General features: G+C 36.9%; 1 long non-coding RNA gene across 1 annotated transcript in view; it reads right to left on the minus strand.

Moving 5' to 3' along the window:
- Positions 1 to 23,143, minus strand: part of LOC140326067 (uncharacterized) — a 55,166-nt gene that overhangs the window by 16,543 nt on the left and 15,480 nt on the right. Inside the window, exon 2 of the long non-coding RNA XR_011919775.1 lies at positions 13,341 to 13,398. This is a non-coding gene — a long non-coding RNA (uncharacterized lncRNA). The remainder of the gene's footprint in view (positions 1 to 13,340; positions 13,399 to 23,143) is intronic.

A 23,143-nucleotide genomic window follows, 5' to 3' on the forward strand; every position in this document is an offset into this window, starting at 1 on the left:
CTGGGCACAGGGCCATCCAGGTATGTACAGGAATGGTGGCAGGTGGGATCACATGGTCCTTGTCATTTATTATCTGGTATAATTATCTGATTTATAATCTGTCCTGGCTAAATACAAAGTAGTAAGTAAAGTAACTGTGAGGACAGCACAGTGATAATATGGCAGCGTGATGAGAGCAGAACTGCTAATTATCTGATTATCTAATAATTATCCGATCTGATTTATAACCTGTCCTAGCTAAGTGAAAATGAAAAGAAGTGTAACTAAGAGGACTGTACAGTACTAATATGACCATCCCTATCATCACTTACCCTGCACATTAGATGGTGCAGCAATGAAAGGGGCAATGAATGATAACTGATTCACATTTCACTTTCTCTGAGCACTGCACAAAACCATTTATTTTCTGTATTTTTACTATTCGTGAAACAATGAAAAGTGTAATGAATGATGTATGTCATTATGTAATACTTCAAGGGTAATTACATTATTTTAATCACTACAAATAATATTGATTTTTTTCAACGATGCAAGTGATTCCTAAAGTGTATTTGAGTGAAAAGAACAGCCCACGCAATGTATCTCTGCAATATTCGCACATTCTCCTGTGTTTTATCGATGTAAAGATCCTACAAGTGCAGGAAAATACATGCTGATCTGCCAGAAACGTGCCCAGCTCCATGTTCTGCTCTGCACTGCCAGCACTGAGCATTTATGTGGACTGAATTGTGTCAGCCATGCTCAGATGTACTGTGTGAAAAGTCTCAAACCTTTCCACCTTCACCTTTTCTATTTTTTGCACATATGGAACATAAACACCTTCAAAAGCTTATATACCAGATCAACATGTATGAAATATGATGAGTTTATTTTAGGGGTTATGTACACTTTAAATATGTGCTCTCATCTTAATGTAATTGTATAGACAATGTTACTTATGTGTGTGGTGTTAAAAAGGAAAATCAAAAACCCACTCATATGCAAACAATGGAGGGAACTCTAAGATTATTATATGAATTTAAGGTATTTTATGCTATATATTACCAAAATTAGATTCTTATCAATCCTTAAGTGCCAACAAGGTCATTAAACCGTAAAATATAACACAACAAGTTTTTGATAATTTGGGTCCTGCAGTATCCTTAGAGTTAAACTCCACAAACCATTTAATATGATCCAGGGCAGCCCTTGAATACACAAGTACTGTTGGAATGTTCAATTTTTTCTGTAAACTGTAAAATACAAATCACCACATTTTTCTCTCCACACTTCCATCTCTGTGTGGTCCAGTCTACCCAATATAATAATTCCATAGATATGACCCAACAAGATTCCCGGGACTTCTTTACCATCCCATCTATCATCCTGACTGCCTCATACAAATAAAACATCTGTTTAGCCTTAGAAGAACTCTATAAATATGCTAATACCCAGGTCTATAGGTAATAGGTGTATACAAGTAGAAAGGCATATATGGGGTCAGTGGGGGATCACCAGGACATAATTTAATTGCAATGCCAGTGTCAGGAAATGTCAGGTCCATCATAGAAGATCTACCTACATATATAAGGATCTGTCTATGGTAGTTGAAAATTCTACTCTAGGAAGAAATCTAAAACGTTTTGCTTACATTGTTTGATAACAATATTTTTTTACAAATAAGTGTACAATATGTTTTGTATTATTATTGTTTAATATAGATGTAAACGATTGTTGATTACTTTGTGCCACACCCTGGGTGTGCTGGATTGTTGTGGCCCCAGGCCCTGTGTACAGCACCAAATATGAACTAAAAAGCTGATCTTCCATACTAAGGAAATGATTAGCTTTACAAAAGAAATGTACATCCATGTAGTCTCTGTGCATCCGAAACAGAACAGAAATGTCATATTTATGTGTCCATGACTGACTTAATAAATTCTGCTGTCAGGTTTACACGCATAACAGAATATATATGAATAAAACAAATTCTGTTATATATTTTATTTATTTGTACTACATAGTACATACTATAGACATCCTGTGATCACTGCAGCCCTTATAAGTGATAAACAATATGAATGTAATAGTATGTTCATTAATATAATGTAAATTAATACAACTAGTTTTGTTACATTTTATGGATTGGCTGTTGAATAATGTATTCTAGAAGAGGTTACAAAGTCCTGGATGTAGTGATCGGTGAGTTTCTGTGAGATTACAGTACATCCCTACTCCTCTCTCATTTTAGTATTATTATTCATAGTAATAATATAATATATCATTATTATTATATTTGTTATATTATCATTATATCATCAATATACATCTCCCTTCAGAAACTCACCGATCACTACATTCAGAACTTTGTAACCACTTCTAGAATACATTATTATTTTCATGGTTTGTTACATTTTTGTTACATAGGAGGAAGGTAATATTAGTCACAGTAGAGATTTATCCTTATGTAATTTATCCAAACATTTCAAAGCATTCCCTGAGATCAGAAAAGCAAAATGTGTTTTAATGGCGGCACATAAACTGAAATCAGAATAGAACACCAGTTGGACTTACAATGCAGTGATAGTACAGAACAGTAAAGTATGACATTTCCTTCAGCAGGATTGTACCTAAAATAAGTACAGCATATAGAAATCATCTAGAAATAAATACTCCTATAGCAATGATTCCATTATATACATCTCAGCAGACTTACAGAGAGTCAGGGGTCTTCTCAGGGTGGGATTAGACCCAGAGGTATGGACTCCCCAGGGCACAGGGCTATCCAGGTGCCTACAAGACTGGTGGCAGCCAGGTGTAGTCACATTGCCTTGTCTTTTATTATTAGCTTTTAGTGATTTGTTTTGTATCCTGTCCTTGCTACATAAAACGTTTATTTAATACAAAGTCCATCCATATTATGAAGAATATATTAAGAACATGCATGTTTTTTTTTTCCATCGTTAAAATGCCTTTTAAATTAGGGGAAGCATATTAAACATGCAAAGGTTCAAATGCATGCTGGCACACAGTAATGTGTTGTTTTTAATGAGAATTATTGACTGCAAATGCATGCTTCAGTGTCCAGTTATTTATTATGTTAAACCAGTGTTTCTCAACCAGGATTCCTCCAGAGGTTTCTGGAAAAATAATCAATCTGTGACTCAGGTCAGTGTACATTGTACCCATGTCAGAAAATGCACCACCACCTCTCCCAGAAAATTGTTGAAATTACAAATGCTTTGATATTGCATGTTTGTTGGCACTGGAAAATCTGGTAAAATTAAAAAGAGTGGGTAAATATCTCATAGTCCTAAAATGAAAGCTGTGAATAAAGTCAAAGTTTGTTACACAAGGTACACATTATGTTACGTACAGTGAGGGAAAGAAGTATTTGATCCCCTGCTGATTTTATATGTTTGCCCTCTGACAAAGAAATGACCAGTCTATAATTGTAATGGTAAGTTTGTTGTAGCTGTGAGAGACAGAATAACAACAAATGAGTCCTTAAAACCCAGTTCTCAAAAGTCAGAGCTTGATGTGCACTGTAATGAGTGAAATAAGTATTGGATCCCCTATCAACCAGTAAGATGTCAGGCTCTTAGGTGTCTTCATTGTATGCAGGTAACAAACTGAGATTAGGAACACCCTCTGTAAGGGAGTGCTCCTAATCCAAGCTTGTTACAGTACCTGTGTAAAAGACAAGTGTCCACAGAAGCAATCAATCAATCAATCAGATTCCAAACTAGCCACCATGGCCAAAGAGCTGTCCAAGGATGTCAGTGACAAGATTGTAGACCTACACAAAGCTGGACTGGGCTACAAGACTATCGCCAAGCAGCTTGGTGAAGGTCTGAAATCTTGCAGAGCCCGCAAGGTCCCCCTGCTCAAGATAGCACATGTACAGGCCCATCTGCAGTTTGGCATTGAACATCTGAATGATCCAGAGAACTGGGTGAAAGTGTTGTGGTCAAATGAGACCAATATTGAGCTCCTTTTCATCAACTCAACTTGCCGTGTTTGGGGGAGGAGGAATGCTACCTATGACCCCAAAAACACCAACCCCACTGTGAAACATGGAGGTGGACACATTATGCTTTGGGGGTGTTTTTCTGCTAAGGGGAGGGGACCCTTTACCACATCGAAGGGACAATGGACAGGGCCATGTACCAGTAAATCTTGGGTGAGCACCTGAGTGGCTCAAGAAGAAGCACATGAAGGTCCTGGAGTGGCCTAGCCATTCTCCAGACTGGTTGATAAGAGATCAAATACTTATTTCACTCATTACAATGCACATCAAGTTCTGACTTTTGAGCACTGGGTTTATGATTGTTCTTTTGTTGTTATTCTGTCTCTCACACCTACAGTCAACCTACCATTACAGATATAGACTGGTCATTTCTTTGTCAGTGGGCAAACATACAAAATCAGCAGGGGATCAAATTCTTCTTTCCCTCACTGTAAATACAGATGGAAAGATTGATTTTTTATGTGTGTCCATATTTCCCTCTGGAAATCAACAAAATATGAATCATTTAACAAGGGGATGATTATTTTCTATACCCACTGTATTAGTACTTTTGGCACTGGACTGATTTGGATCAGAAAGCTTCAAATGGGACCAGGACTCAAAAGGTGAAAACGTGCCATGCTATAAGAAAAGAGGGCAATGTTTAAATAAACCCGGAGATAGGTTTTAAAACCCTGTTCCAGAAAAAATGTATTTACATGCAAATTCTACTTCATATAACAGCAGCCCACCATGGTTTCTTTTTGCTGCTTGTCAGTGTTTGCATTTTATTGTTTTAATACAGCCTGTTTGTGGATATATGGAGCTAACTTGTGGTAGAGGACATTAGTCTCCCCAGTCCTAGGTGGGCTGGGTGATTGGACCCTCTCTGGTTCTTCTCACCCCACATCAGCACTCTTTCCAATATAGTTACTTTGTATCTGCATGCCCAGATAATCTCTACTGTTGAGGTTTCCACAATTATTGTAATGAATCATATCTATTCTTTGTAAGCTATTTGTTGGTGAGATAAACAAGACCCTGACCATAGCTGTTTGATTTTCATTAATACATCAGCTTATTTACATATTTCTGTCCTTAATTTCTCTTATATATGAATGTTGCTCTTCTGTATAGTTTATGTTCCCTGGCTGACCAAACAAGACTCACAGCAAGCAATGAATGTCTAAATACATAATCTAATTGATTGTTTCCATCATAAAGGTGGCGGATTTGAAATGTCCAAAGATGACCGAACTTCTTTTGGCTCATGGTGCAAACCCAAACATCCAGCATTCCAGGACTGGGGCAACCCCAGCTCACCGTGCAGCAAGAAATGGATCATTGGAAACCCTGACTGCACTTCTCCATGGAGGAGCCAATATTCATCTCTCAGACAGAGGGGGGCATCTGCCAATGGACCTGGCCTCTAAAAATATGGTGAATGATCTACAGTCAAGGGGGATTCTGTCTGCAAAGAGACATCACATAATGCAAGATACAATGGGAAGATTTGTCACTGTGGATTAAAATTTGACAACTTGTGTACATTTCTTTTCTTCTCCTTTTCAATTTAAAATAAAATGTGTGTACTTTTTGTTGTGAATTTTTTCTGAAAAATAAAAATGTACTTCCTGGTATATGAGTGTCTATACAGCCTCCAAGCTTTATATATGTAAGGAGAATCCAAGGTATTGCTGCCTCTAATTCCTAGACTAAGGTAATATGAAGTGAGATTTGGTGATGTCACTGCTGTGCTGTTTGTTCTACTTGCTGGAGGCTCTGACATGAGGAAGTAAAGCTCTGCTTCTACCAACATGTCTGCCACCACAGACACCATGTAGGACAAGGCACAGTCAGTGATGGGTAAAGTGTTATCACAAATAACACTGATGCCTGTCCTTGCCCTCTGCGTGTCCTGTTTTTGTCACAGTTCCCAGAGCTCAGCTTTTCTTTATCTATTACAATCATTCTAAATTCTTTCTATATTTCTAAAACACAACAATGATATAAGAAGCATTTCTTTATCTATAGACGTTCAGTTGAAAAAAAAAAAAGAAACAAATTTTTGCTTAAAATGTTTTGCAAGGAGACACTTAACAATATAAATACTCAAAAATAAATCATAAAACATAAATATTATTGAATTACAATGAAAACAATAATGTAATTAAATAAACTTTGATATGTGGTTTATGCATTTACACAAAAAAAGTTTTTTTGTGATCACAATTAAAACAAATAGTTTCAAAATGCCTTTCTTGAGGGTTCATTCTATCATGAAATGATTGCTACAGTAGAGAAATTAGGAAGATCAGTATAGTAGGTTGGGGTGGGTGGCTGGGGTTTTGCAGAGAAAAAGTCTGATGTATAATAATATTAATGCAGACACCATACAGATAACATAATGTGTGGAGTACATAGAGCAACACAGACAGCTAAAAGCCTGTACACACATCAGATAGACATCACAGATTTGAGTGGCTGGAAAGAATCTAGTAACAATAGAAAAAACAAGCACTGTACACACAGCACCATTCAGTTCTATAGATAGATGAAGGGGAAAAATCAGCGAGCGACACCCCATTGTGCTCTCCTCCTTAGGAAAGTACTGTGGTACTCCTTGCTTCATTGTTCATTGATCAACATTGCGGGACCAATGCACACATGCAAGATTTTCAACTAAGATGATTACGACTATACATCTCAGGTGACAATTATCTAGATTGAATCTAAAGTGAAGTATTAATCTATTAGGAGTAGGCTGCTGCTCATGGAAAGGAGGAAGGGGAAATAAAGTTAATAGGAAAGCCCAGCATCTTGGAAGAGTGAATCTGATCAGGCTGGAATTCCAATATTCAATGTTCTGGAATGCCATTGTATTTGGATTTTACCCATTATAAGGAGCACAGTCCTCTAAGTTTATTACTGTACTGTTTGTCCTCCAAAACATTGCTCTGGATTTGATGTCTATATTTAGGCACTGATAATATAAATATCAACCGTTGATAGTTACCTCTATTTCTTTAGAAAGATGTTTACTGTAAGCCCAGAGGTTTAGACAGATTTATCTTGATTTTTTTTTTCATTTATCACATACTTTTTTTCTGCAAATAATATTGTGAAGGAATACTAATATTGATCAAAATCATTTTTCTTACTTTTAAAGTTAAATGGTCTTCAGATTCCATTAAAAAAGTAGACATCCATGTACATCCATATGTTGGACTTGGGGTGATCCATTGCTGTGTTCACATGTCTATTTACAAGTTCTTATAGTATTTACTAGATGTTGTTTTGTTAGATTTTAGAATTATTTTTAAATACGTGCAATCTATACCATATATGCCAGTGGTGCCCAATATTTTTTCATCCAGGGGCCACTGTTGACATTGTGATAAAACTCAGGGGCCACGTTGCAAATACACATTAAAGATGTATGTTTAAATCTAGAATAGTTTAAATTTAAATAAATTAATTTGAAATGTTTATAGTTTCCATAACATACATGCACCAAATAAAAGTAATGACAAATCAAGAATCTCTGCAATGGATACTTCTTGGATCATCTTCAGGGCCCTATATGTCCCTGTTCCTGAGAAATTGGGGTTCACAGAAGGTAGGTGGCCAGCTATGTGTGACAGTGTAGCCCAGGGTAGTTATGTTAGGTATAGTTTTTCTTATCTTGTGATGGTGCAGCCGCAATAACATTTTTGGGGGAGTTAGCCACAAGAGTCCCCCATTTATCCTACATTTCATTATACATACAACTCCCCTTTCAGGAGAAATTGGCATTCAAAGAACATAAGTGGACATTTATATGTGACAGGGCACCATGATAATGTTGTAAGAGTAAAAAAAATTTAGTGGGGGCAAGGGTAGCCATAAGAGTCCCCAAGTTATCCTACATTTCCCTTCCTCTACTGTAAAAGAGAAATTAGGTTTCACAGAAGGTAAGTGGCCAGCTATGTGTGACAGGGTAGGAGAGTATGACAGGTATAGTTTTTTGTGTTTCTTGTGATGGCCCCGTAGTGATGAAATGTTAGGGTATCCACAAAAGTCCTGCGCTTGCAGTTACATTTCCCTTTTCTTACAGAGAAATTGGGGTTCATAGAGAATAAAGGGATAGCTATGTGTGACAGGGTAGCATGATATGATGGGTATAACATTTATTAGGGAAGGGGGGACATAAGGAGATTCCTACTGGCTCCTACATTTCCAGTTGCCAACTCCCCTGAATTCCAGAGACATTGAGGGTCACAGAATGGAAGTGTCCAGCTATGTGTAACAGGCAGCTCACCAGCCGCTCAGTCCCTCTGCAGATTTGATTCCAGGCGGCGGTGAACGGCACTGAGCGTCTCCCCTGAGCCAGGGTTCCATGGCATGAGGAAGAGGTAACCGCCCTCCAACCTTACCGCAAACCTGAACACAGCCTTGAAGTTTTGTGAACCTTAAGGGGCACCACAGCGCAGACAGTTGTCAGTACCCTAATGTTCATTGCCGTGTCATGTCACAGATATCAGTATTAAGTCAATCAATATCAATATTAATGTCATAGGTGTTATAGGAGGAGGAAAATAATATTCACAATTGTAATCCTATTGGATTCAGAATTTATTTTAAACTCACTAATCTTTATTTTCTACTATTACATGGAAATCTAGAGGTGTCATTAGAAATATATCCTCATATGATATATAACCAGGCATCTCCCAGCAGTCTATGGGATCAGGAAAGCATGGACTTTATATAGTGGCAGAGAAGCGACAATCAGAATAGAATTACTACTTACAATACAGTGCTAGTACAAAATAGTAAAGTATGGCATTTCCTGTAGATAAAATAAATACAGCACATAGACTTCATCTACAAGGAGAGGGCAATGCATTCACTATAATACTCCTTAGCATCTGGAAAGTTGTCATCTGGTTTCTTTTTATCCTTTGGGGTCTCAAGCAACCAGAAAGCCTTGAAATGACTGATTTTGTTCCCAACCACCCAGGAGTTTTGGGTGTTTCTACTGAAATCCAGGTGTCCCCACCATTTCTACTGCATTTCCCACTATACAGATAATATTATCTAGGAGCTGAAAATTAGTTTTCTGAGCCATGAAATACACAATGGTTGTTTGGTTGAACAAGGCAGAGAATAGGATGTGCACAGCACACTTACTAATGACAAGCTGCCTGTATTAGAGGTGGGGGCGGGGTTACTGTATTCACCAATTCACAGACAGCCAATCGTGTGCTCTGACAGCCTGCTCCCCCTCCCTCATTGGATTGTCACTTCCCATAATATACAGCAGCCTATAGCACTCAGCTTCATATGGCAGCATGATGTATCTGTGGAGGGAGGATGAGTGACAGCCATGCCTGAAATGATGACTTTGTACAAGAATTTCTTATATTCCTATCACACTTACCATGGGGGTTCATATTGGATGGTGCAGCAATGAAGAGGTAAATAAATGAGAGCACATTGGTTGTTCTAATAGGGAGTTTAGCTATACAAAGGAAATGTACATCCATGTAGTCTATGTGCATCAGAAACAGAACAGAAATGTCATATTTATGTGTCCATGTCTGAATTAATAAATTCTGCTGTCAGGTTTACATGCAAAACAGAATATATATGAAGAATACAAATCCTGTTATATATTTTATTTATTTTTACTACATAGTACATACTATAGACATCCTGTGATCATTGCGGCTCTTATAAGTGATAAACAATAGGAATGCAATAATATGTTCATTAATATAATGTAAATTATTACTATTTTGTTACATTTTATGGATTGGCTGTTGTATAATGTATTCTAGAAGAGGTTACAAAGTCCTGGATGTAGTGATCGGTGAGTTTCTGAAGAGAATAATAGAAGGAATGGATTTATTTATCACTGATCTGTACGTATTGTATGTATCCAATGTGATTTGTAGTCTTTTTTTTTAGATTTTAGTATTATTAATCATAGTAATAATATTATTATATATCATTATTATTATATTTGTTATATTATCATTATATCATCATTATACATCACCTTTCAGAAACTCACCGATCACTACATTCAGGACTTTGTAACTACTTCTAGAATACATTATCCAGTTTTCTGTTACATTTTTGTTACATAGGAGGAAGGTAATATTAGTCACAGTAGAGATTTATCCTTATGTGATTTATCCAGACATTGCAAAGCATTCCCTGAGATCAGAAAAGCAAGGATTGTTTTAATAGCGGCACATAAACTGAAATCAGAATAGAACACCAGTTGGACTTACAATGCAGTGATAGTACAGAACAGTAAAGTATAACATTTCCTTCAGCAGGATTGTACCTAAAATAAGTACAGCATATAGAAATCATCTAGAAATAAATACTCCTATAGCAATGATTCTATTATATACATCTCAGTAGACTTACAGAGAGTCAGGGGTCTTCTCAGGGTGGGATTAGACCCAGAGGTATGGACTCCCCAGGGCACAGGGCTATCCTGTCCTTGCTACATAAAACGTTTATTCAATACAAAAGCCATCCATAATATGAAGAATATAATAAGAACATGCATGGTTTTTCCATCGTTAAAATACCTATTAAACTAGGGGAACCATATTAAACATACAAAGGTTAGAATGCAAGCTGGCACACAGAAAATACCATCTTATTGCTCATTGTAATATGATGAGAATTAATGAGTGCTAATGCATGATTCAAAATCCAGTTATATGTTAAACAAACGTTTCTCAACCAGGTTTCCTCGAGAGAGGAATTAAAGGAAGAAATTAGCAATCTGTGACTCAGGTCAGTGTACAGTCATAGCCAAAAATATTGGCACCATTGCATTTATGTCAGAAAATTTTTAAAAATTACAAATGCTTGGATATTCAAATCTTTTTTTCTTTTGCTGGCTCTGGAAAAACTGGTGGCATTAGGAAGAATGGACAGATATCTCATAAAAATGAAGGCTGTGATTGAAGCCTTGCATCAATTCAATACAGTTGGAAAGATTTTTTTATGTGTCCTTATTTTTATCTGGAAAGCAACAAAATGTGAATATTTTCACAAGAGGGTGATTATTTTCTATACCCACTGTATTAGTACTTTTGGCACTGGACTGATTTGGATTTTTGAACTGATTTGGATTTTAAAGTGGACCTGAACTCACAAGATGAAAAGGTGCCATGATATAAGGAAGGGGATAATGGGTTAATAAACCCAGAGATAAGTTTTAAAACCCTGTTCTAGACAAAATATAATTACACTCAACTCTCACCTCATATAACAGCAGCCCACCATGGTTTCTTTTTGCTGCTTGTCAGTGTTTGCATTTTATTGTTTTAATACAGCCTTTTTGTGGATATATGGAGCTAACTTGTGGTAGAGGACATTAGTCTCCCCAGTCCTAGGTGGGCTGGGTGATTGGACCCTCTCTGGTTCTTCTCACACCACATCAGCACTCTTTCCAATATAGTTACTTTGTATCTGCATGCCCAGATAATCTCTACTGTTGAGGTTTCTACAATTATTGTAATGAATCCTATTTATTCTTTGTATGCTATCTGTTGGTGAAATAAACAAGACCCTGACCATAGCTGTTTGATATTCATTAATACATCAACCTATTTACATATTTCTGTCCTTAATTTCTCTTATATATGAATGTTGCTCTTCTGTGTAGTTTATGTTCCCTGGCTGACCAAACAGACTCACAGCAAGAAATGAATGTCTAAATACATAATCTAATTGATTGTTTCCATCATAAAGGTGGCGGATTTGAATTGTCCAAAGATGACCCAACTTCTTTTGGCTCATGGTGCAAACCCAAACATCCAGCATTCCAGGACTGGGGCAACCCCAGCTCACCGTGCAGCAAGAAATGGATCATTGGAATATATGTAAGGAGAATCTAAGGTATTGCTGCCTCTAATTCCTAGACTAAGGTAATATGAAGTGAGATTTGGTGATGTCACTGCTGTGCTGTTTGTCCCACTTGCTGGAGGCTCTGACATGAGGAAGTAAAGCTCTGCTTCTACCAACATGTCTGCCACCACAGACATCATGCAGTACAAGGCACAGTCAATGATGGGTAAAGTGTCATCACAAATAACACTGATGCCTGTCCTTGCCCTCTGCATGTCCTGTTTTTGTCACAGTTCCCAGAGCTCAGCTTTTCTTTATCTATTACAATCATTATAAATACTTTCTATATTTCTAAAGCACAAAAGTTATATAAGAAGCATTTCTTTATTTATAGTTCAGTTAGAAAAAGAAAAAAAATCTCTTTTGCATAAAATGTTTTGCTATGAGACACTTAATAAGTTATCTAAATAAAACATGGTATATACTCAAAAATAAATTGTAAAACATAAATATAGAATTGCATTAAAAGCAATATTGCCATTCACTAAACTTAAATATGTGTTTTATGCTTTTATACATTTATATATTAATGACAATGACAATAGAACAAACAAGCACTGTACACACTGCACCATTCTGTTCTATTGATAGACAAAGGGAAGGAATGAGCGAGTAGCACCCCACTGTGCTCTCCTCCTTAGGAAAGTACTGTGGTCCTCCTTGCGTCATTGTTCATTGATCCACATTGGGGAACAAATGCACACATGCAAGATTGTCACCCAAGATGATATATATCTAAATTATGTATGAAGCTTTATTCTATTAGTAGGCTGCTGTTCATGGTCAGGAGGAAGGGGAAAAAAAGGTAATAGGAAAGCCCAGCATCTTGAAAGATTGAATCTGATCAGGCTGGAATTCCAGTATTCAATTTTCTGGAAGGCCATGGTATCCGGATTTTAACCATTATAAGGAGTACAGTCCTCTATGTTTATTACTGTACTGTTTGTCCTCCAAAACATTGCTTTGGCTTTGGTGCTTATCTCTAGACATTGATACCATTAATTTTAAATATTGACTATTGATAGTTACCTCTATTATGATAGAAAGATTTTTTTCTTTTTTCCCTCTATATAAAATATTGGTGTTGTTTGTGTCAATGAAAAATAATAAAATAATTCAATCAATCCAAAAAATCCATTAACAATTAAATCAATTAAAATTAATAAATTATTATTATTTGTATCAACACTATGCCTTAAATGTACATAACAATATGTGCCAAAGTCATCTCCATATACATAGTAATAATAACAACAGCAGTAGTCACATATTTTCAAACAGAACAAAATTATTTAAGTGATATTACTGCAGTCTTGGTAATATAATTTTGAGTGGGGGGGGGGGGGAATAAAAATGAAGCATGGCCACATGAGGAAAATTAATAAATTTCAACAATTCAATCAGAGAGATTTAAAATAAAAGTGTAACTTACATACTGCCAAGCCCCTCTTTAGGTCTATTTATGGTTTTTACTTTCTTCTTATTTCCATCTATAAACACAATAGTAATAACAAGAACAAAGTTAGATAAGAACAATAAAGAAGACATATAAATATATATAAATATATATATATATATATATATATACAGTCCTACATGTTTTACTGGTCTAAATTATTTTTTTCCTTTAAATGACACTCCAGGAAGAGAACACAGAAGGATGCACAAAACAAGTCTTCATTACAGTTATTTTATATAATATTTTCATGTACTGTTTGACTTAATTGTGTTATTATTACTAAATTGCTGTAAAATATTGTACTAAAAAAATGTATTTCTTTATGAAGCCTAAAAAATAATTTTGATTTACTAAATAAGCAAAGGCTAAAACAAATGTATATATTTATACCTTATCTTTGAAATACATTTTCTGCAATATGCTTTAAAACAGAAAAATACCTTTTATAGAAAAGGGTGGCTATTTTGTCACCTGTGTCCCGTGTATGATGATACTATTATTATTATTATTATTAAACAGGATTTATATAGCGCCAACATATTATGCATCAAATACACTGTACATTAAATAGGGATTGCAAATGACAGACTAATACAGACAGTGACACAGGAGGGGAGGACAATGAGAGAAAATCCTATCTTGGAGAGTTACCTAGGTGCATACACAGATAGAGTTTTACTTATTTTATGGTCTTGGGCCAGCAGACTTTATTAATCATGATACCCACGAGGACAAATATTAGGGTAAATCTTCCTAATGGGGACACAGACAGCCATAACACAAAAGTTCTAACCCTTCACCACTCTGTCCTAATCAAAATATTTTTATATACACTCACTTCTTTGATTTCATAAGGAACTAAAGTCTATTCACTATTTAGTTCTATCTTTGACTTTTCCTAAGCACTGACTATAAAAACACAGACATGCCTGTCCTGAACAGAAGAAAATGATCAGCATGCTTTACTGCCTTTTTTCCCATGATTGTCCCCATGAAGTCCATGAATGATTACCGATTTATTTCAGGAAAGTAAACTGTACACAATGGATGATTATCTGAAATAGAATACACCTTATATCAAAGTAATAGATAGTTTCCCTGGCTTCAGTCCCTTTACCTATTTTATATGACCTATCTTTTTTTGTCCACAGAAGTTTACTAATGTTGGCTTTGTGCCAGACATATATTTTTTTCTTTATGTTGGGTAAGTAGTATGTAATTAAAACAATTGCAAGTATGTATAACATATCACATAGATCATGCCTTTATAGGCTTTCTTCTCATAAATGGATTATTATTTCATTATTCAGCATCTACATAAAGGCTAAGACATTGGGGCTGATTTATTAAAGATCTCCAAGGCTGAAGAAGATACACTTTTATCAGTGGGGCTGGGTGATCCAGCAAAGCTGGAATGAACTTATTCAAAGTCATTTGCTATTTGCTAGCAATTGTTTTGAATCCTGGACCAGATCCATTCCAGGTTTGCTGGATCACCCAGCTTTACTGATTAAAGTGTATCCTCTTCAGTCTTGGAGAACTTAATAAATCAGGCCCAGTGGCCTGATAGATAATCACATTGTTCAGTTTAAAAAAATAGACACATGGCTATAGATTTTAAAAAATAAAACCTGCATACTCAGAATCTGAAACCCATAGCTGATCTAGAAAATGTCAGAAAATAGATTTACCCTGAAATAGAAAATCCCTGGATCTAATATCTACAGTGTTATTTTAAACATAAAATTTTGCGACTTTTTAGATCACATAAGGGGATTCTGGGATAATGTTACTGTTTAGAACATATGATTCTTCAACGTAGATAAATTATGCTATACATTTCCTAAATATATGAAGATTTCCCCCAGCTATAACCAGCTATAGTAGATAGTATTGTACAGGGTTAGGTGCCGATGTCTGATTTAATTTTAATTGTGTCAAACTTAGAGGTCAGATTATAAAATTTCAGGCAAGTCATTAAGGATCTGTCTAGAAGATCTAGCTACAGATAAAATGGATCAGTCAAGGGCAGTTTATAATTCTACCCTATGTATAAATCTAAAAGTTTTGCTAAATTATACGGTATTCTTGTATTATCTGTATATAAAGATTTTCCTTCATTTCTAAGCAAACATAGCAATAAGTTATTTTTACCTACAGAACAAGGGGAAGATAAGATCTATTTACTAAGACAAAAATTCCCAGAAGAGTTCTTTGTATGATTTGATAACAAGATTTAATCTTACAATTAAGAAGTACATTCGTTTTTTTAATAATAGTGTGGAATAAAGATGAAAACAATTCCTGATGGCACTTTTTAAATGAAGTAGGCATTTCCCGGGTGTGTGCAGCACAAATATGAACTAGGCAGGCAGATTCTGCGAATAATTCCTAATTTTATGTATGAACACATATAACCAGCAGAAAGGTCATACTTATGTGTTCATGTCCTAAATATATTTTATTAAATCAGTCCTGATCATTAAATTCTGCTACCAGATTTATATGTGATTAGATTATTAATAATGGGAATGAGTATTCAGGCAATGTAGACATTTTTAGAGAAATACAATTGCTGTAGTAGTAGGTAATGGTAACGTATAGCATTTCCTTCTGCATCAGCATATAAAACATTTATATAAATATTACAGATCGGCAGTGCTTGGTAGTGGTGCTGCCATAAGAATGCCCAGATAATGAAGCTGATTTACAAAAAACATTTCGAAGCTTTACACAATAAAAGATGTGCAAAAAAATAAGTAAACCGAGAATTGATTTTCACATTATTAGATTATGGTGTTAACATTCTTTTAGTTTTTCTAATAAATTGGCCTCATTGCCTGCCATCAAAGTCATATTACCAGAATAAAGACAAATACTGGCACTGGTCCAGTAGAAAGAACACAAAGCTGAAGAATGATCACTACAGCTGCACCCAATGCCAAAACCCGAAGAGCTCTTCAGGCCAATGTTCCAGTATGTTACCCACCATTATTTCAGGCTTGGGTATGTCACCAATCCAGCAAGTTTCTTCATAATGGTTGGTGAGTACTTTCCAAACAACACTCCTGACACCTACTTGTACATTTTACCAACCTTCATGCTACTTGTAACAAATAGGAGAAGAGATCACCCCCACCCCCTCTTTACATGTTCTAGCAATACAATTACATTAGCAGCAAGACATATCAGAAATCAGAACAGCAGTGGCAGCAACTACTAAAACTAGTTTTGTTACATTTTATGGATAGGCTGTGGGAAAATGTAACAGTACAAGAAAATTGGAAAATGTATCCTAGAAGTTACAACGTCCTGGATGTAGTGATCAGTAAGTTTCTGAAAAGAGTAATAGAAGGAATAGATTTTATTTATTACTGATCTGTACGTATTGTATGTATCCACTGTGAGATTACAGTACATTCCTACCCCTGTCTCATTTTAGTAATATTAATCATAGTAATAATATTATAAATCATTACTAATATATTTGTCATGTCATAGGTGTTATATCATAGGAGGAAGAAAATATTATTCACAATTGTAAGTTTATTGGATTCAGAATTTGTTTTAAACTCACTAATCTTTATTTTCTCTTATTACATGGAAATCTAGAGGTGTCATTAGAGATATATCCTCATATGATATATAACCAGGCATCTCTCAGCAGTCTATGGGATCAGGAAAGCATGGACTTTATATAGTGGCAGAGAAGCGACAATCAGAATAGAATTACTACTTACAATACAGTGCTAGTACAAAATAGTAAAGTATGGCATTTCCTGTAGATAAAATAAATACAGCACATAGACTTCATCTACAAGGAGAGGGCAATGCATCCACTGTAATACTTCTTAGCATCTGGAAAGTTGTCATCTGGTTTCTTTTTATCTTTTGGGGTCTCAAGCAACCAGAAAGCCTTGAAATGACTGATTTTGTTCCCAACCACCCAGGAGTTTTGGGTGTTTCTGCTGAAATCCAGGTGTCCCCATCATTTCTTCTGCATTCCCACTATACAGATATTATCTAGGAGCTGAAAATCAGTTTTCTGAGCCATGAAATACACAATGGTTGTTTGGTTGAACAAGGCAGAGACTATGATGTGCACAGCACACTTACTAATGACAAGCTGCCTGTATTAGAGGTGGGGGCTGGGGGCGGGGTTGCTGTACTCACCAATTCACAGACAGCCAATCGTGTGCTCTGACAGCCTGCTCCCCCTCCCTCATTGGATTGTCACTTCCCATAATATACAGCAGCCTATAGCACTCAGCTTCCCCTCCCCCCTCCATTGGAAGTTGCAGCTCTTTCTCTGAAATCGCTGGATAAGTTACAAGTGTCTGATCAGACCCTCCTCCCTTGTTGTAAGGACAGGGAGCACAGCATGGGGAACATGTATGATCTACTGACAAGTGCTGCGACTAGGGGGGACGTTCTGATGGCCAGGGATCTTCTGAGGATGGGATTAGACCCCAATGAAATGGACTCCTCTGGGCACAGGGCCATCCAGGTATGTACAGGAATGGTGGCAGGTGGGATCACATGGTCCTTGTCATTTATTATCTGGTATAATTATCTGATTTATAATCTGTCCTGGCTAAATACAAAGTAGTAAGTAAAGTAACTGTGAGGACAGCACAGTGATAATATGGCAGCGTGATGAGAGCAGAACTGCTAATTATCTGATTATCTAATAATTATCCGATCTGATTTATAACCTGTCCTAGCTAAGTGAAAATGAAAAGAAGTGTAACTAAGAGGACTGTACAGTACTAATATGACCATCCCTATCATCACTTACCCTGCACATTAGATGGTGCAGCAATGAAAGGGGCAATGAATGATAACTGATTCACATTTCACTTTCTCTGAGCACTGCACAAAACCATTTATTTTCTGTATTTTTACTATTCGTGAAACAATGAAAAGTGTAATGAATGATGTATGTCATTATGTAATACTTCAAGGGTAATTACATTATTTTAATCACTACAAATAATATTGATTTTTTTCAACGATGCAAGTGATTCCTAAAGTGTATTTGAGTGAAAAGAACAGCCCACGCAATGTATCTCTGCAATATTCGCACATTCTCCTGTGTTTTATCGATGTAAAGATCCTACAAGTGCAGGAAAATACATGCTGATCTGCCAGAAACGTGCCCAGCTCCATGTTCTGCTCTGCACTGCCAGCACTGAGCATTTATGTGGACTGAATTGTGTCAGCCATGCTCAGATGTACTGTGTGAAAAGTCTCAAACCTTTCCACCTTCACCTTTTCTATTTTTTGCACATATGGAACATAAACACCTTCAAAAGCTTATATACCAGATCAACATGTATGAAATATGATGAGTTTATTTTAGGGGTTATGTACACTTTAAATATGTGCTCTCATCTTAATGTAATTGTATAGACAATGTTACTTATGTGTGTGGTGTTAAAAAGGAAAATCAAAAACCCACTCATATGCAAACAATGGAGGGAACTCTAAGATTATTATATGAATTTAAGGTATTTTATGCTATATATTACCAAAATTAGATTCTTATCAATCCTTAAGTGCCAACAAGGTCATTAAACCGTAAAATATAACACAACAAGTTTTTGATAATTTGGGTCCTGCAGTATCCTTAGAGTTAAACTCCACAAACCATTTAATATGATCCAGGGCAGCCCTTGAATACACAAGTACTGTTGGAATGTTCAATTTTTTCTGTAAACTGTAAAATACAAATCACCACATTTTTCTCTCCACACTTCCATCTCTGTGTGGTCCAGTCTACCCAATATAATAATTCCATAGATATGACCCAACAAGATTCCCGGGACTTCTTTACCATCCCATCTATCATCCTGACTGCCTCATACAAATAAAACATCTGTTTAGCCTTAGAAGAACTCTATAAATATGCTAATACCCAGGTCTATAGGTAATAGGTGTATACAAGTAGAAAGGCATATATGGGGTCAGTGGGGGATCACCAGGACATAATTTAATTGCAATGCCAGTGTCAGGAAATGCCAGGCACATCATAGAAGATCTACCTACATATATATAGATCTGTCTATGGTAGTTGAAAATTCTACTCCATCCAAGAAATCTAAAACTTTTGCTTAAATGGTTTACATTTAGAATAAAATTAGGACTGTCAAAAAGATATTTATTAGTAGAGTCCATTAGTAGAAATTATTCCTTGAGTTCAAATCAAACAGAGAAAGGTGAAGGGATTTCAAGCAGACCATAGGATCTATTTGTTAAAACGAATGTCTGTAGATTTTACAAGGTAGATCTCTGCATTATATGATTTGATAACATTATATATATATATATATATATATATATATATATATTACAAATAATGTGTACAATACGTTTTGTATTATTATTGTTTGAAATAGATTACAAAGGTAATAGTAATTAATAGGTTACAAAGTCCTGGATGTAGTGCTCAGTAAGTTTCTGAAGAGAGTAATAGAAGGAATAGACATTATCGAGTTTTCTTGGTCTGTTACATTTTTGTTACATAGGAGGAAGGTAATATACCGTATTTTTCGGACCATAAGACGCACCGGACATATGGCAGCATGATGTATCTGTGGAGGGAGGATGAGTGACAGCCATGCCTGAAATGATGACTTTGTACAAGAATTTCTTATATTCCTATCACACCTACCATGGGGGTTCATATTGGATGGTGCAGCAATGAAGAGGTAAATAAATGAGAGCACATTGGTTGTTCTAATAGGCAGGAGACTTGTTTGCAATGCATGTTCTGTTACATCGTTTTGGGTCACATTAAAGGGTAGAATATATTTTATATTTTTTTAATAATATAAATAATTCAGTCGTTTGAAATTGTGAGTGAAATCAACAGCACACACAGTACATATTTACAATATAGACCCATTATCCTGTGTTTTATATGCTCAGCTTTATGTACTACACTGGGCTGACAACACACAGCTTTTACGAGGACTGAATGGTGTCAGCCATGCTCACATGTGTTTTATGAAGCTTCCACCCTCCCCCTTTTTATTTATTTATTTTTGCACGAATGGAACAGAAAGCCTTCAATATGGTATTATATAAATTTATATATATACACCAGGACGTTTAAAAATAAAAACAAAAGCTCACTCCCATGCAATCAGTGAAGGCTACCCTTGTTGACTTTCTACATTCATAAATAGAATAAACTTAATATATCACCAAATAAAGATTCATAACATTCCCTGGTGTAATAACATTAAACAGCTGCCAAAACATCACCTTTTTAGATTATTTTAGTCCTACACTATCCTTACGGAAAACCACTTACTTTGATCCAGCCCTTCAGAATCCATACTCATGTACTGTTGGAATATACTCATTTTATTTCATATAACCTGTAATATAATTCATGCTTTGTTGAGCATAATATGATTATATTAAATGAAGATTAAATAGTGAACATTTCCTGTGTATGGCTGATACACATCATCACATTTTGCTCTGCACACATCTATCTGTGTGTGGTCCAGTCTACCCAATATATTAATTCCATAGATATGACCCAACAAGATGACCCAGACCTCTGCAAATGTCTAGATTATGTAAGTACTTGTATAGAACAACATGGGTGAGTTCCTGGGACTCCTATATACCATCTCATCTATCATCCTGACTGCCTCATACAAATAAAACATCTGTTTAACCTTAGAAGAACTCTATAAATATGCTAATAGCCAGGTCTATAGGTAATAGGTGTATACAAGTAGAAAGGCATATATGGGGTCAGTGGGGGATCACCAGGACATAATTTAATTGCAATGCCAGTGTCGTCCCCTTCTGTTCACTTACCGGTAATTAGGTGTAGGGATCTCCGTTAGGGCAGGGATCTCTGTTAGGCAGGGATCAGCAGCTTGCTTCCTGGTGCAGAATGCCGGCTGTTACTTTCAGTTTCATTCTGCACTGCAAGCAGGAGCAGGCACTTGCTGTACAGCCAGCATCAAGGAGACACACACACACAGGAGAGGAGCACGCAGGAGAGGAACACGGTAAGAAACTTTTTTTTTAACAGCCTATGTGTAGGCTGTATTTGGACCATAAGACGCAGGGACTTTTTTCCCCCACTTCTGGGGGGAAAAAAGTGTGTCTTATGGTCAGAAAAATACAGTAAGTCAGAGATTTACCCTTATTTGATTTATCCAGACATTTCAAAGCAGTCCCTGAGATCAGAAAAGGAAGGATTGTTTTAATGGCGGCACATAAACTGAAATCAGAATAGAACACCAGTTGGACTTACAATGCAGTGATAGTACAGAACCAGGGATGAGCGAATTTCTCAAAAATTTGATTCAGCCGGTTCGCCAAATTTTCCAAAAAGATTCCCTTCGATCCTAATTTATTCGCTGCGAATCGCGTTAAAAAAGTCTATTTCCGGTCTGCAGAGAGCCTTGATAGTGGTGTAGAACACTGTGCCTTGCAGTAACATGCATAGGGAGTCTGCTGTGGTAGTGAAATAACACTGTGAGTCAGTATGACATGCAGATGACAGGAGTCGCTATTAGAATCACTGCACACTTCAATTATTTGGGCAGTCACGGGGCCAAACTGACTCAAGTATGAACTCAGCCTTACAGGTCCATGTTAGCGTCAAGAAGAAGCACACTCCTTTTACACCCTTGTCAGCTGATTCCACAAAGATGCCTACAGAACCTGTTCTATTAACCGCTTAAACAAGTAGAGCCCCCTCGACAGAGTGGAGAGGGTGTCAGCACTAAGTTTCTGTTGAGGTCACTGATTTTTTTGCCCTTCCTCTGTTCCATCAGAAGAATAACCCACAAAAAAACGGATCCTGTCTGTGGAGCATCAGCCTTCACCCAGTCAGCATTTGCTCAATAATCCGTCAGTATTGCTAATGCCAAAAAAAAACAGGCGTGGGTTCCAAAACAGAGATGACATCTCATTCAGAGATGAATGAAATATTTGCATGTCTTCTGTGTTTTGTACCCACTCTTGCTTTTGGCTACAAAATCATAAGCCAATTCTGATGGGACCATACAGGCCTTACAGCTGCTACACTGACAGGACCGTTGTGCGTCTCTTTTTTCCTTCTGACAGATCAGAAGAAGGGTCAAATAAATAGTGATGTCATCCGGGCCAAAAAGGCAAAATAGTGGCCCAGTCATGGAGTGGGGAGAGTGGGAGAACAGCTTGAGAAGTCCACAGAGTGGCACAATGACATAGTGGTGAGGTGGAAGCAACATGAGGAGACCACAGAGTGGCCCAATGACAGGGTCTGGAGGTGGTGGCAGCATCAGGAGGCCACAGAATGGCACAATGACAGTGTGAAGGTGGCAGCAGCATCAGGAGGCAACAGAGTGGCACAATGACAGAGTCTGGAGGTGGCGGCAGCATCAGGAGGCCACATAATGGCACAATGAAAGTATGGAGTTGGCGACAGCATCAGAAGGCTACAGAGTGGCACAATGACAGAGTCTGGAGGTGGCAACATCATCAGGAGGCCACAGAGTGGCACAATGACAGAGTCTGGAGGTGGCGGCAGCATGAGTAGGCCACAAAGTGGCACAGGGACATAGTGTGGAGGTGGCGGCAGCATCAGGAGGCAACAGAGTGGCACATGGACAGAGTCTGGAGGTGGCGGCAGCATGAGTAGGCCATAGAGTGGCACAATGACAGAGTCTGGAAGTGGCAGCAGCATCAGGAGGCCACAGAGCGGCAAGGTGACATAGCGCGGAGATGGCAGCAGCAGCATCAGGAGACCACAGAGCGGC

This window comes from Pyxicephalus adspersus, chromosome 3 (genome assembly GCF_032062135.1).
Source record: "Pyxicephalus adspersus chromosome 3, UCB_Pads_2.0, whole genome shotgun sequence".
NCBI lineage: Eukaryota > Metazoa > Chordata > Amphibia > Anura > Pyxicephalidae > Pyxicephalus > Pyxicephalus adspersus.